Raw genomic sequence first — 16,726 nt, forward strand, 5'->3', positions numbered from 1 at the left:
TTTTTTTTTTTTTTTTTTTTAAAGTGATGGCGAGCCTTTTATTTTTTTTATTTTTTATTTTTTTGGTTTTTCTCTGGTACCGGGAACCGAACTCACGACCTTGCACTTGCCAGGCAGGCGCTTTTGCCGCTGAGCTAAATCCCCAGCCCCTGAATAAGATAGTGTTTCAATCACAAAACATTAAATAAAATAGATCTGTTGCCTTTTCTCTTTCTAAAAATAGTTTAAAAATAAATTTATCAGCTTTGTGAATCTTAAAAATAATTTTCTATAATACACCCTTCAAGTTTAACATATTTCTTCACAGAGAACTGATGTTTATGAATATTATAATACCAAAAAGTTACAGGTATAATTATTTAAGTTTAATAGTATTTGCTGTTAAGTAGTGTTTCTATTCAACTTTTATTTACATATTACTATATATCATATTATTATTTGCATATATTATGTAGTATATTATACATAGGTGATAAACTGCTTATTTTACTCTTAATTATTCTATTTAAATTTATATCCCTTAGGTGCTTTGTCTATATTTACATTTTAAAAGGCATAAGCCTGATGACTGACCAACTATATAAATGTGTGTATAACTCTCCGTGACCTAAGAACAAATAAGTGTGCAATCACTATCAGTGTGGGCACACTAGTCACCCACTGGGTTACACATACGAAAGTATAAAAGCAATTCTGAGAAATAAGAACAAAGCTAAAGTCATCACACTACTTCATATCAAACTATGTTACAAAGCTATGCTAACCAATACAATATGGTACTGACATAAAATCAAACACAATGATCAATGAAACAGAACAGAGAACCTAAAAATAGACCCTTGATTACAAGGTCATGCAGTCTTTGACAGGGAAACCGAGAATATGTGATAGCAAAGGAAAAGTTACTTCAGCATATGATGTTAGAAAAACTGGATACCCATGAGTGAATTTTTTTCATACTATATACAAGCACTCACTCAAAATTGCTCACAGAATTGAAACCATTTGAACAAATTTAGACTTAATTAAGTTCTAAAACTATAAAATCCTTAGGAGAAAATACATGAGAAACACCCTTTGACTCTGGCTTTGGTAATGATTTTTTGGATCTGACACCAAAGACAGGAACAAAAATAAGAATAAACACGATCATATCAAACTAAAATTCTTCTTCACAGCAGAAAGAACAATCAACTAAATCAAAATGCAGCCTATAGAATGGGAGAAAACATTTGCCAATGATACATCTGACAAAGAATTCATATCCAAAATATATAAAGAATGCATACACTCAAAAACTCAGTAGGAAACAAATTGATTTTTAAAAGGTCAAAGGATCCAAATGAATACTTTTCTAAAGACGACATACAATGGTTAAAAAGTATATGAAAAGATTCTTAATAGAGTCAAGGCTGTGAAGGAAAAGAGAAGCCTTGTTCTCTCAAAGAGTATAAATTGATTGAGCTATCGTGAAAACAGGTGAAGTTTCCAAAAAATAAAAATAGAACTACAATGCAACCCAGTAACCCTTCTTCTGAATGTGCTTCTAAAAGAAACTAAATTGTATCTCTGAAAACATAGCTAAACTCTACATTCACCGCCACATTCCTCCACAGCAGTCATGACATGGAAACAAAGCATCTCTCATGCTCACCAACGCCCTTGAGTAAATTTGCTGGTCCTGCTGCTGGTAATGGACATACTTCCTGATTTGCACAGCACAGGGCGTTGTTAGCTAACATTTCGTTTCTGTGGTTCTTTCCTTGCCCTTAAGGGGTTTCCTCATGAGCACTATGCTAAGAAGTTAAGGGAAATATTCTATAGATCTTTCGATTCTTTTTCTGAGCATCTTTCTTCTTTGAGATATTTCACACTGTGAACTGTAGTTGTCATGGCCTCCTGAGACTCTGAGGTATAATCTCTCAGTTTTCAGTGTTTGACAAGCTGCTCCTGGATTATATAATTAGGCTTAGTGGAATTTATTGGAATTATTCATGACACATTGTTAACAACATGGTTTTAATAGGCAGTGAGTATTTCATCATGTTCAGTAATATAACTCATGAAATATTTCTGATATATATGTAGTTTGTGTCTAAATAAATAACAAATTAGAATGACTTTGTTTATCTAAGGTTATATCTTTTATCACTTCCCTAAGACAAATTCATAATTGAGATATTTTAATTCAAAAATAGCGAACATTATTAATGTCTTAAATACATATTGCCAATTTTTCCTCTCATAGATTAACTTGGAATATATTACAATTCTAGATCGAGTGAATAGTTTAAATAAATTAAAAATGTATTATCACCAATATCTGATTTAAGTAGAGCTATCCAACATCTAAACCACACAATTCATTTCTGTATACTTGTTTTGAAATAATAATTCCTATATAAAATATTTATTCTGTTCTACACTGGAATAAAGGCAGATTTCTTCAGTTAACTTTGTATGTAAAAAAGTTCTGCATAAAAACCATCTCTCTGTATCGTTTCTAATGTTTTTTAAATTATTTTTTATTTTCTTTAATGGTCTGATGAATCTTGGATTCTTACATCTGGTAATCTGAGCAACTTCACTGAAGATAACAATGTGTAATATAACAATCATTGTGAATTCCTTTCATTCTGTTTTGAAACCCTGTATCATTTTTATTGTTTTTTCTTGTTTTGTTTTGTCTATTTTTTTACTCTTTTTTTTAAAAAAGTTGTGCATAAAAAGAGTCACAATTCCATAGTTTCTGTGAGTTTTATTAAATCATTATGCATCTCTTACTGAATCAAAGTGAGCTCTGGGCAAAACCTACATATTTTGAGTTATTTCAGCTACTAGATAAACTTACAATTAAAATTTTCCAATAGTAGTCTGGATGGTAAGCAGATAAAGTAATATGATCATGATAATAATATCCTTCTTATTTCTTTTGTATTTCTTTATAATTCCTAGAGCAATAACAACCAAAGTTAAATTGAAATGTTCTCAGTAATTAGCGTATTGCCTGGTACTTAACGTGTGCCCAATACGTATTTGTTGTATGAATTAAAAGTCAGTCCGGGAGAAAACAACATGTCAACATTCTATTGTCTCCCATAAATGAAGAGCCTGTTTTGTGAGGTAGTTCAAGAATCAATAATAGAATAATTTACTCTGAGATTTTGATGATTTCCAAATAAACATAAATTGTCTGAATTAGGTTGTGTAGTTGTTTCTCTGTCTTTGTCTCCAAAGAGCAATACTTCATTTTCCGAAACAAACCTACTTAACCACTTTTTCTTGAAAGGAATTAAGTATTCTTTAGACATTAAATCAATCACTATAGTTTATTTCTAAGGCACGGGAAATGAATAAATGTGCATTCCCAGTAAATTTATCTCCCTTATTACAAATGTTCATCCAACGGGAGCATATTTTAGGCTGGTCAAAATCAACACCTCTATTAAACAGTATTTTCCACCAGTCAATATTTTTCTCATTCAAACATTTACTTTCAGCAATCCTAAAACTCCAGAGAGCTAAATATAGGCAACCTCAACTTGAAAAAATTCACAGCTAAAACTAACATATACTCTCTGCCAATCTGTGCACCAGCTGTGGATTAAAAATGTGCTGAAAAGCAGAACATTTTGTCTGTACATGATCAAGTAGTCTCTTGCAATATATACAATTTTTCACTTAATGGGGTGAAGAGAGGGGAGGGGAATAAAGAGAGAAGAATCCAGGTAGCTTTGAGGTATCAGGAAGGTTCTAAAATCCACTTTATATTTGCCACCTGGTTCTTTGAACAAAAACCTGTGTAGCCGTGAAATAGGGGCAAAGAGTCACGGTGACTGAGTCAAATTCTTGGAGGGAGAGTATCTTTCTGACTTTTCCAAATTACTTTCAGATTTGCTTCCTGTTTTCTCTCTGGCAAACATTTAAAAATATCTGTCCAAATGAGGTCGCATTTGCAGAGATTTAGAAATTCCATGTAATTGCATAGTTTCAGGGGGAAATGACAGATTTATTACAGGGGTAAGCATTAGCCAAAGAGATCATTTAATTTAAAAATGTGAATGCCTTTTTAAATGAATATGCTTACTAATATGAATTATTCTATTATTTATCACATAAAAGAGCTCAAATTTTTACTTCTAAAATTGCATCGATTACAAATTCTTTACTTATTTAAATGGGCTCAAAAACCATGCAGGGATTATGCAGCACTAGATGTCTTGCTTAAAAAAGATCAAGTACTAACCTGGCCAATATAATACAGACAAACTGAAGCAGCATCACAAGAAAAAAAATCTTAAAATTGTTTACTGTTAATTCATGCTATTTTTCGGTATTTTGCAGAATGATTGTATTTTAGAAAAAACTCTTCTCTAGTGGAAGAAGACTTTGTTTTACTTATTTAATTCCCCAAAGTATGAATTCTGTGGTCTTCTAACCATATGGCAAAACAGAACAGTTGCTATCCAATCAGAGCATGTATTATTTATTTTAATAAGCTTTAACTTAAATCTTTAACCATACTTTGATGAGTATAAAGTTCATGTGCTTTAGTCAGAAGGCTAAATTTAAAATTATCATCCATTGAAAATAAAAATGAAAATTTTAACTCTAGATAAAAAAATGAAGAAAAAATATTTCTATATATACATACATATTACTGTAGTAAATTATAATTTCTTTAGACATTATCTCAATGAAAATAAGGGAAACAGTTTGTGTAACATATCTACCCTTAAAATCTACAGTTTCAAAGTCAGACATATGAAAAATTAAAACAATATGAGTAGCAACTTTCTCAGAGCTACATGAATTTTTATTATTTTAGAAATTTTCTCCTTTATTATCTCATTGTGAGCTTTACAACTACCTTGTAAGATATAAAAAGGTAGAACTACTATTCTTAATTTTTAGACAACAAAGAGATATTAAATATTTTAATAATTTTGAAAGCTATCTACTTATATAAATTGTTTGTAACTTTTTAACACTTCAAACACACACACTCATAAACACTTACACATCCACTGAATTACAATCAGTCAGCCAAATAAAAAGACTCTTAAGCTTTCTGTATTTTCAGATAATGATAAAACAAAGATTGATTAATGCAATAAAACGAAATGACTGGGCAATCAGTTCAACTAAAAGAAGTGCAAGGAAAAACAGATACATAATTTCAATTAGAAAGTGTTTGTCTTTCTTTTCCTTATTTACACCCCGCCCTCAGTCCTAACCTAATCAGAACTCTAAATGTGAATTTTACAATAACAAGGGCATAAGGAAGTAGAGATCAGCACAGTATAGGTTAAGGACCACTTCATTGCAAATTGTAATCAACCCATTTCAATTGACCTTTTAGAAAGGATTTTTTTTCCTACCAAGTTAAATTCTTTATCCTTGACTAAGCTGTAAAAGTCTAGGGTCGTAAATATGCCGTGTCACAGCTACCATTTATACTGCCATACTTTTGATAAACTATATATCATTCTTTTGAATGGAACCACATCAGAAATAAGGCCAGAATATCTGTCTTTGAACTTCAACATAAAAACTCTGCTGAAGTCACTGATTACATTTTTTGATTTAAATTTTAAAACCAGATGGCACAAAAATCAAGGGTAAGCCTTGTTGATTCCAGAGCATTTGCTCTTAGAATAAGAACTGGTCAGATATTGAGTTAAATTAGGCATTGTTTATATTATCTGGAGCTATGAAAGTCTCTTTTACTCTTTTTGTTTTAATCTTCCAGCACCTCATGGTGTTTTAAATCTTCACTAGACCCAAAATTCTGAAGGTCACTGAAGAAATGTCAGTGTTATCAGCATACACTTAGCACATCTCACATCCTTATCAGGTATCAACACTTCACATTGGATTCTTGGGGTTTTTTTTAAGCCTAATCAGTTACCTGGCAGGAAATGAAATTTAGAACTTTCACATTACATTGAAGGGGAAAGTGTGACAAGTAGGCTGTTTTAAGAGGTAGGAGGAGTAGGAGAGATTGGAAAAATAAAACCTGAAAGGGAACCAGAGGCGGACAAGAGGGAATTAAACATGAGGAACAGGTCACTCTGTCTACTTTTTCCAACTGCATGAAAACCTGCAGGTCTAGGTTCATCTTTGGTTCAAGGGTAACTCTTGCAGTCTTCAAAATAAACTAACAGATTCAGCATCAGTTTCTTTACATTTTAACCAAATCCCAGCCTCTACTCTGTCACACATGTAAAAGCCTAGGGAATTGCCTTAGGGGCTGTTATTTAAAGGATTTCCATTTTTGAGGTCTGTGACACTTGGTGTGAAGAGATGCCTAGCAGCTTAGTAACTCACTCACACTTCTGGATGTGTCTGTCAGAGTGGCCAGAGATTATTGGCATGGAGTCCAGCAAAGTGATGGAGGGAGACACGCCCTGACATGGGTGCTGACATCTAATCAACCTGCAGCCTGGATGGAATGAAAGGGAAGAAGAAAGAAACCTGCCTACATTTTAAAGAGCTCCTTTGGTCGAGAAAAAAGCAATTGTATTACTTTATTGTCTTTAATTCTTTGATCAATCTTACATCCTTACATCTGGTGGACTGAGCAACTTCCTTGAAGATAACAGTATGGAATGTAGCAGCCATTGTTAACTCCTATCATTTTGTTTTAAGGTCATGTATCGTTTTTGTTGTTTTTGTTTTTGTCTTCATTGTTGTTGTTTCGTTAGGTTTTTTTTCTCTTTACAAGACAAAACAGCTCCTTTCTGCACCCTCAGGTGCGTCCTTTAGTACTGCCATCACCCATGGAAAACAGACTCCAGTTTCCCCAGCCCTTCAATGCTGACTCATACTAGCAACTCTTCGGAGAGCTTCTAGGTCTCTAGTCTCCATCTAGTACCACACCCCTTATCTCTTTCAGTGGCTTCAGGCTTCTTGAACTGAGGAGCTACTGGATTCACCTTCTCTCCAGGGAGCACACAGCTACTGCGGACACTTCTGTGTCTGATCTGTAAGCTTACACAATAAATCTGTTAACCGACATATTTGGCATAACACACAACCAGAAGAAAAGCCCTAAACATGATATCTGCCTTGAATTCCTGCCTGGAATCTTTTGTCTGAAGCCCAGATCTTGTCCACCCTGACTGAACATAGGAGAAAGAAAAAAACATGAAACACGGGATTTTGCGAGAACCAAACCATGTAAGCTGAGATTGACTCGGGAAGGGTCATATCAGATACTAAGAGCTCACCAGGGACACTGTACACTATATAGTCCCCAGGGAGACCCAGATTTCCATTCCAGTGGACCAGAAACAGAAACAAGAATAGTCATCATCATGATCTGATTTCATTTTATTTATTGTCTAGTAGACTATTCCCCCATTTTTATTTTTAATATTTACCTTTGTAAGTAATTCACATTACTGAAAGAAGGCTTGGAAAACATACAGATGAAACTATACATCACCTGAGATTTTACCACCTGGAGATAATCACTAATAACATTTTCATATATTTCCTTCCAATCTGTTCTCTTCCTCTGAGTGTATAGTTGTAGATAAAAATATCAAGAGATGTTTTTGTCTCATCTGGTACATATGGTTGCCTAACACTTTTTATCACTCAATGACTGCTACCAATATTTTTCTAGTAACCCAAATTCTACAGCGTGATTTGGAGGCAACAGTATGAAGTTCAGCATATAACATGGTACTGATAGGTGCTGATGCCTCCTAAGAACTCATAGGCCAACGATATCCTCTAGTTCTTTCTTCTCCTTTGAACATTGGAGCCCTCTGAAACAGTGCACTGCTGGGCTGAGCCACCATTTCGACACCACCACCACCGTCTAACTTGGAGTATTACAAAGGATGCATCTCACAGCTCTGAGGCTGGACGTACTGGATAAAGAAACATCTGGTGAACTGACCTCAACCTTTGATCCTTACCTTCATCTGCCCGGCCACCTGTGCTACAGCCAATCTCTACACCTCCGTTTCCTCAGCTCCACCTAACCCTGACTTCCTCCCTGCTTGTCCTCATGGGTGAGATCCAAGCATACCTAATTACTGAGCCTATTTCTGTGATGAGAAGTATAAAGGGAGGACTTACAAAAACAAAGCCATGTATGTTGTTGTCTCGCCTGGTGACCCCTAAGTAGTTGTATGGAGCTTAATATGACCATACCTGGGTCCCCCTCCACACATCAGGAGAGAATCTTCTCTGGACTTTTGTTGTATTCATTCAGTAAATATTTCCAAGGCACTTCACTATGCCCTAAATGGCGTGTGACACCATCCTTACTGTTAGGAAGCATACTTTCCAGTGAAAGAAACTGATAACAAATGAAGACAAATATAATTATTGGTAGTATAAAATGTTACTAATGTATAAAAAATAGGTTGAGATAAGAACATTTAGGAGACCAACTTTAAATAGAACAGTCAGAAAACACTATCCTGTGTAGATTTCCAGGACATTAGAGGGATTTCTTTTTCCAGGACATTAAATAATTAAATTCACCCTCTTACGTTCTTCTGAAGCATCTAATATATTACTGACCAGACGCTGATTATTTTGCCATTTCTGCCTCACACTTCTCGCGGCCCTATTTAATGCTCCCTCTCATGGAAATCTGTCTATTGCCACCTTCCTCAGATTGCTTAAATATTCTGCACTGAATGAGTTAAAGGATAGAACAGGAGAAAATGCATTTTCCTTTCTAGTTTGCATCAGTTCAATACATAAATTATGCCTTTGATCCTGGCAACTCTCCGGCAACTAAAAAGATGTTTGAAATGAGAAAACAGGAAATGCCACAGAGAAATATGTCTCTTTGTTTCTTTGGAGAAAAACCTTCACATGAGAGGTGCCCAGCAGAACATGGTGAAATATGCTAGAGTTTAAGCGCCAGCCAAACCTTGCAATTGAATTCCAGTTCTGTCTCTTATTCCCTGTGATGATTTAAGATAAATTGCCTTAGCACATCAAGCCTCAATTTCTTCATCTATAAAAGCAGAATATAATACACTTTGCAATATAATTCTAAACATTCAGAGTAATATATTCAAAGTATTTATCACAGTGCCCACATACAGTACCACTTGACAAATAGCTGTTGTCATTAATTCTTAACAACCTTGTAATGTATGAATTTTCTTCCCATTTATCTATATATCACCCTCACATTATGCCAAGCATGCTCAGGGAGGTTAAATAACATGTCCAGCATCAGAGTCAAGATGAGATTTTAACTTCAGAACTTCATCCTTAACTCGTTGCAACACTACAAGGGAATTAAATGCAAAGCAACATCTATTTGTAGATTCCATGATCAGCATGGAATTCAGCTGGAATTTCAGGTACAAGACCATCTAAAGCAATAGTGTACTTGAGAGGTGAAAGGTTATGTGATGCCAGGATGTGCCTCCAAAATAAAAACCGTGGCTAAGTGAAGCTAGGAGTACTGACTCACTTATACCTGCCATAATGTAAGCAAGATTGAGATCAAGAGATGGCAAAAAAGCCAGAAGAGTAAGGGAAGTAGAAGCCAGTGCAGTAGAAGGTACTATAGAGAATACCAAAGAACTGCACACAGGCACACAATATCAGTGGAAGAAACTAACCGACTGCATTTCACAAATATTTTGAAATCACACTTGAACTAGAACTAAGAGAGAGATGATCTTGAGGAAGTCTTTCAGAGTGAGATTACACACAAGTAATGGTGGCTGAAGGTCTGGTTTCTGCAGCATAATACGCTGAGCTCCAGGTCAAGGTCTAGGTAAGGTGTCCCAAGGGATAGACATCTTTCTTGCCTATTGAGGATTTAGACATTGGAATTTCAGTAGATAATCTATTAGAGCAGAAATAGTGAAGAATCCTGGCACTGATCTATTGTAGTAACTCCAAGGTATTCAACTGGCTTTAAAACTTATCTGACTTTTTAGAGATGCAGTATTCCAACAGTGTGAGAACGTGGGGTGGGTGTCCCTAGCAAAAGGGCAAGCACTGTACACCCAGGTGTGCCAGTTGGGGGCTGGCATAGCAGGAGCAGAACCAAGGTTTCCTCTACAGTTTTTGCTAAGAAACTGGAATCCCTGGATGGAAACAGGATTTTTTCTAGGTACTAAACCACTGTTGATAGTGAAGATGTCTTCCATCTGTGCCGCTGTTCTCCTTGCATTCTTCGGTCTGCTTCTCCTGAAGGGTTACAGTTCCTGAAGTCTGTCGGTACGGCAGCCCACCCTGCTTGTTCCTGCTCAGATGAGCCTTGATCTTTCCAGGGAAAATACTAACTACTGAAATTAACAGAGAGCCTTGATCTTTCCAGTGCGAGGCTCTTCAGACTGATTTCTGGGACTTGCCGCCATGGTCTGGCCCTGCTGTGATCTCTTTGTTTCTGGTATGACAACAGCATTGTTCTCGAGTCCTATGTTCCCTGCCCCTGTTCTAGAATCAACCATTTCAAACAATGAAGAATTCCTCATCTCCTTCGGAGGAGAATGTGTACCACAGTCGCATACCACAGTTTACATTTTCCTGCGTTTATGTGCCTGTTTGTATTGGAAACTTTAGTTTTTATTCTATCTTTACATTTATAATGCTCTCTGAAACCTGGATCATCTTATCGTTGGTAGGGTGATCTATCTGATTAAACCCCTCTTTGAGGCCAGCTCCAGTCTCTAGACTTTGCACACATTCCTCCTTACCTCATCCAGGCTTTGGTCCCTAGACCCATGAGCCCTTGCTCCCTGTAGTTATGTAAGCGCCTCCGTTGCCCCTATCAAGTTCAGATGCCCAAAACATAGCAACATATTCAAGTATAAATAGAATAAAAATGTCCTTACCTTTGAATATTTATGTTCTACATTTTATATTTCAGTGTTTTGTGAAAAGTTTAGTTCAGTAATTTTCTACTTAGTTCCAAATAAAAACCTTCACCATAAAACATGTTCAGTCACATTTGTCTAGTTCAGAGTCTGACAGATACCTCCAAATTTTGCTTTTGGACAATAGTATACAGACCTGGAGAGTAACTGTATACACACGTGTGTGTGTGTGTGTGTGTGTGTGTGTGTGTGTGTGTGTATCTGTTTTCAGTTAGCAGACAGTAAACTAAAAACGGTTTTTACATTTCTTAAAGGGTTGTGAAAAGATGTGACAGAGGCCGTATGTGATCCATACTTGGCTCTGCGTAGAAAAAGTTTGCCAGTCTTGGTCTAGGGTATCTGATTGCTCTGCCAAGCTGGCTAATTTATTTACCAGGAGCTAGCGACATAAATTGATATAACTTTCCGAGCTGCTTTAAGCTTCAGAGACTAAATAAATTGCAAGTAACCACTGAAATTAACATCATAATGAAACAGACGTAATGAGTAACTTGTACAATCACCACCGACAGCAGGATAGTGCCAAATGCAAGGTCTAAACCACCTTATTCTTTGTCTTACATGAACGTGCAGAGTTCCTCTTACCCTTGATTTACATGATCATTAGTATGTTGGCCTCCAATACTATTTATTTCAATCAACCTCTTCTTAGATAAACTCTTGATGCTTGCTTTTATGAGTTTGTACAACTAAAGAATTATGACTTTAATTCAAATTCAACTTTAAGTCCAAACTATGATTGAGTGCAAGAGTTGCATAGCCTTGGAAGTGGAGTACTTCGGGAAAACAGGATCATTATTTCTGAATGATTATGTCAAAGATTAACTGAGTAGGAGGGTCAAATTATCATTTTCTTAATTCATTTAATACACACTTATCAATGAACCTTTAATATTTGGTTTATTGCTTTGTACTAGAAACCCATAAGCCTAATTTCTTAAATGCAAAAATATGGTTTCTAGATGGAGATAAGGAAGTACAAGAAAATCAAGACAAGAAAAAATGGAATATGCAGAAATTATTCCAAAGCCATAGTATCAAAGGCATGCCCAACACAATTTCTTCACCAACACGAGAGAAAGAAAAGTTATGCTCAGCGAAGTTTATCAATGTACATGTATCATTCTGTTCTGTACATACTGTGACTTCCCTGCCTTTCACAGAAAGTCTTTCAAAAGCTACAGTGTGTTCCCTTTATTTTCCTTTCTCCCCCAAGCAGTGCCCGCAGACAATGGGAGACACATAAAGGAAAGGTAACCTAAAGGGGAAAAGAAATAACAGGAACAAAACACACTTTGTATAGGGCCATGAATTCGTATTCCACTATTAGTTTATGTTCTCACTGAACATCCTGGGCTGAAATGTGAGTTCCAGTGCAATGCTCATACTAATTTTCTTGAATAATTCAGGTCTTAATTCTCTTGGTGGCTGCTCTGGAGCCAGGCTGCTGCAAGCCATGTTTGGTACTTTGGAACCCACAACATGGTGATTCTGAATGCTGAAGACTACGGTGAAGGGTGTGGTGGAGTTACTTGATTGTTAAACTAGAAAGTAAGAGCAGAGGAGAAATTCAGTAGCTTTAGCCAGTCCAGGGACAAACTGGTGTTCAGTTGATGGCATGCCCCACACCAAAATCTGAAATCTTACCTGGTTACATATCATTGCCATATATGCTTTCCTTTAACAAGGTTAGAGAAAGCTCTAAGTGCAACTGCTGTTTTCTTTGGCTCAATTGAGAAATCCCAAAGCTGCTGATGATTTGAAATAGGTCCTGGAGAGAATAAAGGAAGAAAATTAGCCAAAAAATAAAAAAGCACCTCACTCAAATGCCTTGTCTGCGTAATAACACTGAGCATGACTGTCACTCTGAAGACATATTAGCTCATTTAGGTAATTAGTGCGAGCAGCATGTTTCCCTACTTATTCCATTCAATTATAGGGTTCTCACTTTGTCATTACTGGAGTGTCTTAATGTGACTTGTAATTAGTGTAATTACAATCCAATGTTAATTATATCTGCCACTTAGACATAATTTTATATAGTAATGGTCTCTAATCTCAATAACCTTATTATGTTGTTTATTCAAACAGGAATTAAGTCTTCTTTCATGCGTCAAATATGGAGATTACGAAAAAGTACTGCTTGTGTCATTTTGATAGTTATGACAAGGGAATCTCTGAAATAGCAAAATCATATTAGAGACAATGCCTGCATGTGCAAACAATTACAGCATTTCCTTCCTGTTTCCAGAAATATGCCTGCGTATCTCCAAATAACTATGTTCAGAGACAGTTTGAGCCTTGACTTCCTTGTGAATTCTAGGAAGAACTAATGTGTGTACATCTAGAAGAAGCCTATTACTGTGGTTCAGTTTATTAGAAAACCAAACACGCTCATTGCTGACCATTTAATGGACCATTTCTTTGAGTAACAAGTGTATACAATGTAATCCTTTCACCTCCAATTTGAAGAGCACATTATCCTTTAAAGTGACTTTAAATGTATTATTTCAGTTAATTTTGGAAACAACTTCATGGGAATAGTAAAGCATGTATTGTTTCACTAGTACACACTGAAAAAAATCAAAGACGTTGGCTATGTTCAAATGGCAAAAAGAAAGAGACCAATCAAAGGACAACTTTGGAGGATCTTCCATAACAGGGGGTCCGTGGTTAAATGCCTACGTTTTAGATCCCAGGAATTCCACTTAAAAGTCAAGGATCATTGATGTAATTGTATAAGCTTGCTATACTTCAGTGTGTCATCTGTATTACAGGAATAACAGTGTCTGCTTTGTAGGATAGTCACAAAGATTAGAGTACAGAAAAAAACTAAAATAATACTAAGTTTATGGTAAAAACTAAATAAATAATGGTTTCTATTATTGTTATCCTCAGAATCATTCTCATCTCATGATTTAGGATCCCATTTTCCCATTAAACCATTTTACTTTTCTATAGGTTTCCTTTTGCTTATTGCTTATCAAAAGTTGGGTCTCTGCAACATATGTTTTTGTGTACATACAGCATATTGATTCAGAAGTAGATAACCCTAAGTAAAGACTATTCAAGAAAGCTAACAGGAAGAATCTTTGAGCCAACTTAGTTGTTACAGGAATGCAATAGTGTGAGATTCTTTGGGAAAAGATTCAGTGTTTTAGTGCTGGATAAAGCAGCATGACTTCACACTTCCTGACATACTCACAGCAGCAATACTTCCTGTTACTAGAGTATTTCACGAATCCCTGAACATGGCCAAATGCAATAACATGTGAAAAGCACTCTTTTCTCTTAGACCTACAAAAATATTTGTTGTTATTTATTTAGCAAATCTCGGTGTCTGCATTTTCAACAAAATGTTAAGAATGCTGCAACTTACAGATCTTTCCTGCTAAGCTTTCTACTTTCCTTTAGTTTCAAATTCTTTTCCTAATTCTCCAGAAACAAGTAGTTTGCGTAACTAGCTGTTAAAAGGCTTGGATTTCTTTGACATTTGATGCCTTCTCTGATAAAACTGACTAGATGGGTATTCCTTTTAATCTGTTGAGTAATAAGCAAGAAGATGATTTTTGTTGCTTACTTTTCTAGGCTAACAATGAAAACAATATCAACAGTGAGCCAGTATATTCATGGCCATATTCTTTTAGACCATTTTTAAAGCTCTTAGGTAGGAGAAACATTGGCTCTCAGGTATACACTGAGGTGGAAGAAAAGCTGAGCCTGCCAGAGGTTATAGCAATTATCAGCTAACACAGCTGACTGGGAAAAAATTTGGAATGTGCACTGCTGCCAGACAACTGGTCAGTAATGTTCATTAGCAGTTCTTCCAACTTTTTGTATTATTATTTACATGCACAGTTAGGACAGTTTTGCTGAGTGGACAAAGGTTCTGAACAATGTCACCTCCTTCGTCTCCATTCCTCTTGAGTTCCTGCAGTGACTCAGGTTTACAGATGAAGCGTCAGTGAAATGTGGGATGAATTCTCACTCCCAAACCAAACCCTCATAAAGATCCTTCAGGTTTTAATGTTCTCCAGTAGACAAAGACTGCAGGTCCTTCAGGATGCACTATGACTGAGAGCTTACCAAACTTCCAGCTTGCTCTTCATGTTCCGATTTAGTCACAGAAGATTACAGATTGCTTTTTTCAGGGTACAGAGCTCCTTCATTTCTTTCAGGCAATGACACTGTAAGTGTTTGTGTTACATGACTATAGCAATGACAATAGTATTTCCTTTAAGACACTCCCACTGGGAGGGTGCAGGACACCACTATAGGAAGTGTCCTGGATCAGGGCTTGGGTACCTACTTCCATTCCTGGGCTGAGAGCTCACTTGAAAGCTATGCATAGTTTTTCATCTGAAATTACTACTCAATCATTTTCCAAATAGCCTGTGAGGACAAAACACAAAATTGAATCCTATTTATTAAATACTTAATGTTCTCAGAACAAATATAATTTGCTAATAATGGTGATTTTTCAGGTGAGAAGGTAGATGAGTAGCCAATGTTTGTCTAAAGTGAGGGTCAGAGTTTGAAATTTGTATATGATTACATATTTTACAGACAGTTACTATAACACTAGGTAGAGATTTGAAATTAGAAAGTACTGAGTTCAAATTCAGACTTTATCCCAGTGTTATGATCTTATATTTTAAGTACATATTTGCAATGTATAGAACTTGTGTTCTCTGTCGGGAGTTGATACATGCATGTAACTTCCCTGTAAAGCACTGGCAATAACAATGGCTCTTTTTTTCTTGTACTGGAAGCTAAAGTTAAGGTTTTACACGGAGCTATAGCCCTTTTTTATTTCATTTAATTTTGAAACTGGATCTCCTGAAAGTGTCCGTGTTGACCACGAACTTGTGATCCTTCCAGTTCAGCCTTCTGAGTAAGCTGGGATGACAGGTGTGTGTTGCAGCACCCAGCTTCAGCAACAGCCTCTTGGAAAGACTACTGAAGGATTATCTGAGACATTAGATGCAATGCCTTTATCAAGTTCTGGACTCAAACAGTACCTATTATTAGAGTAAAGCACAGTAAGAACATTGATTCTACGTTATCTGCAATGTAAACTAATTAGAAGGTTCTAAAATGTGATGCATGCTTCACTTTTTAATTTTTTTATTTTAAAGAAAAGGAAACAAAAAAATAACAACAATGAAGACAAAAACAGAACAACACAAAACCAACAAAAACAATACAGGATTTCAAAAAAGATGATAGGAAATAACAATGGTTGTTATATTACCCATTGCCTTCATCAGTGAAGTTGCTCAGACCAACAGATGCAAGAATGCAAGACTGATCAAACAATTAAAGATAATAACAAGTATTTAAAAAACATTAGAAATGATGCAGAGCTTCATCAAACAAGATAGTAAGAATTCAGCAATGATGTTATATTGCATATTGTCTTCTAATTAGTTGTTCTGTTTACCAGTCATAAGCATGCAAAATTGATCAAGAAAAAAAATTAAGCATTAACTGTTCCCTTCAGCAAATTAATAGACATCACCAGTACACTTATTATACCTATCCTTGCATGTACATATATTTTTTTCTTTTTTTATCTTAAAGGGAAAAGAAAAAAACAAAATAACAAAAACAAAGACATAAACAAAACAATATAAAACAATAAAAATGATATAGAATTTCAAAACAAGATGGTAGGAAATTAACAATGATTGTTATGTTGCATAATGTTATCTTCAAAGTGGTTACTCAGATAACCAGATATAGGCATGTAAGATTGATCAAACAATTACACATTAACTGTTCCTTTCAGTAAACCAATAGAAATTAGTAGTACAATTATCTTAACTATCTGGTATATGTGTGTGTATATA

The sequence above is a fragment of the Chinchilla lanigera genome, unplaced genomic scaffold (genome assembly GCF_000276665.1).
Source record: "Chinchilla lanigera isolate Chin_1 unplaced genomic scaffold, ChiLan1.0 scaffold00039, whole genome shotgun sequence".
NCBI lineage: Eukaryota > Metazoa > Chordata > Mammalia > Rodentia > Chinchillidae > Chinchilla > Chinchilla lanigera.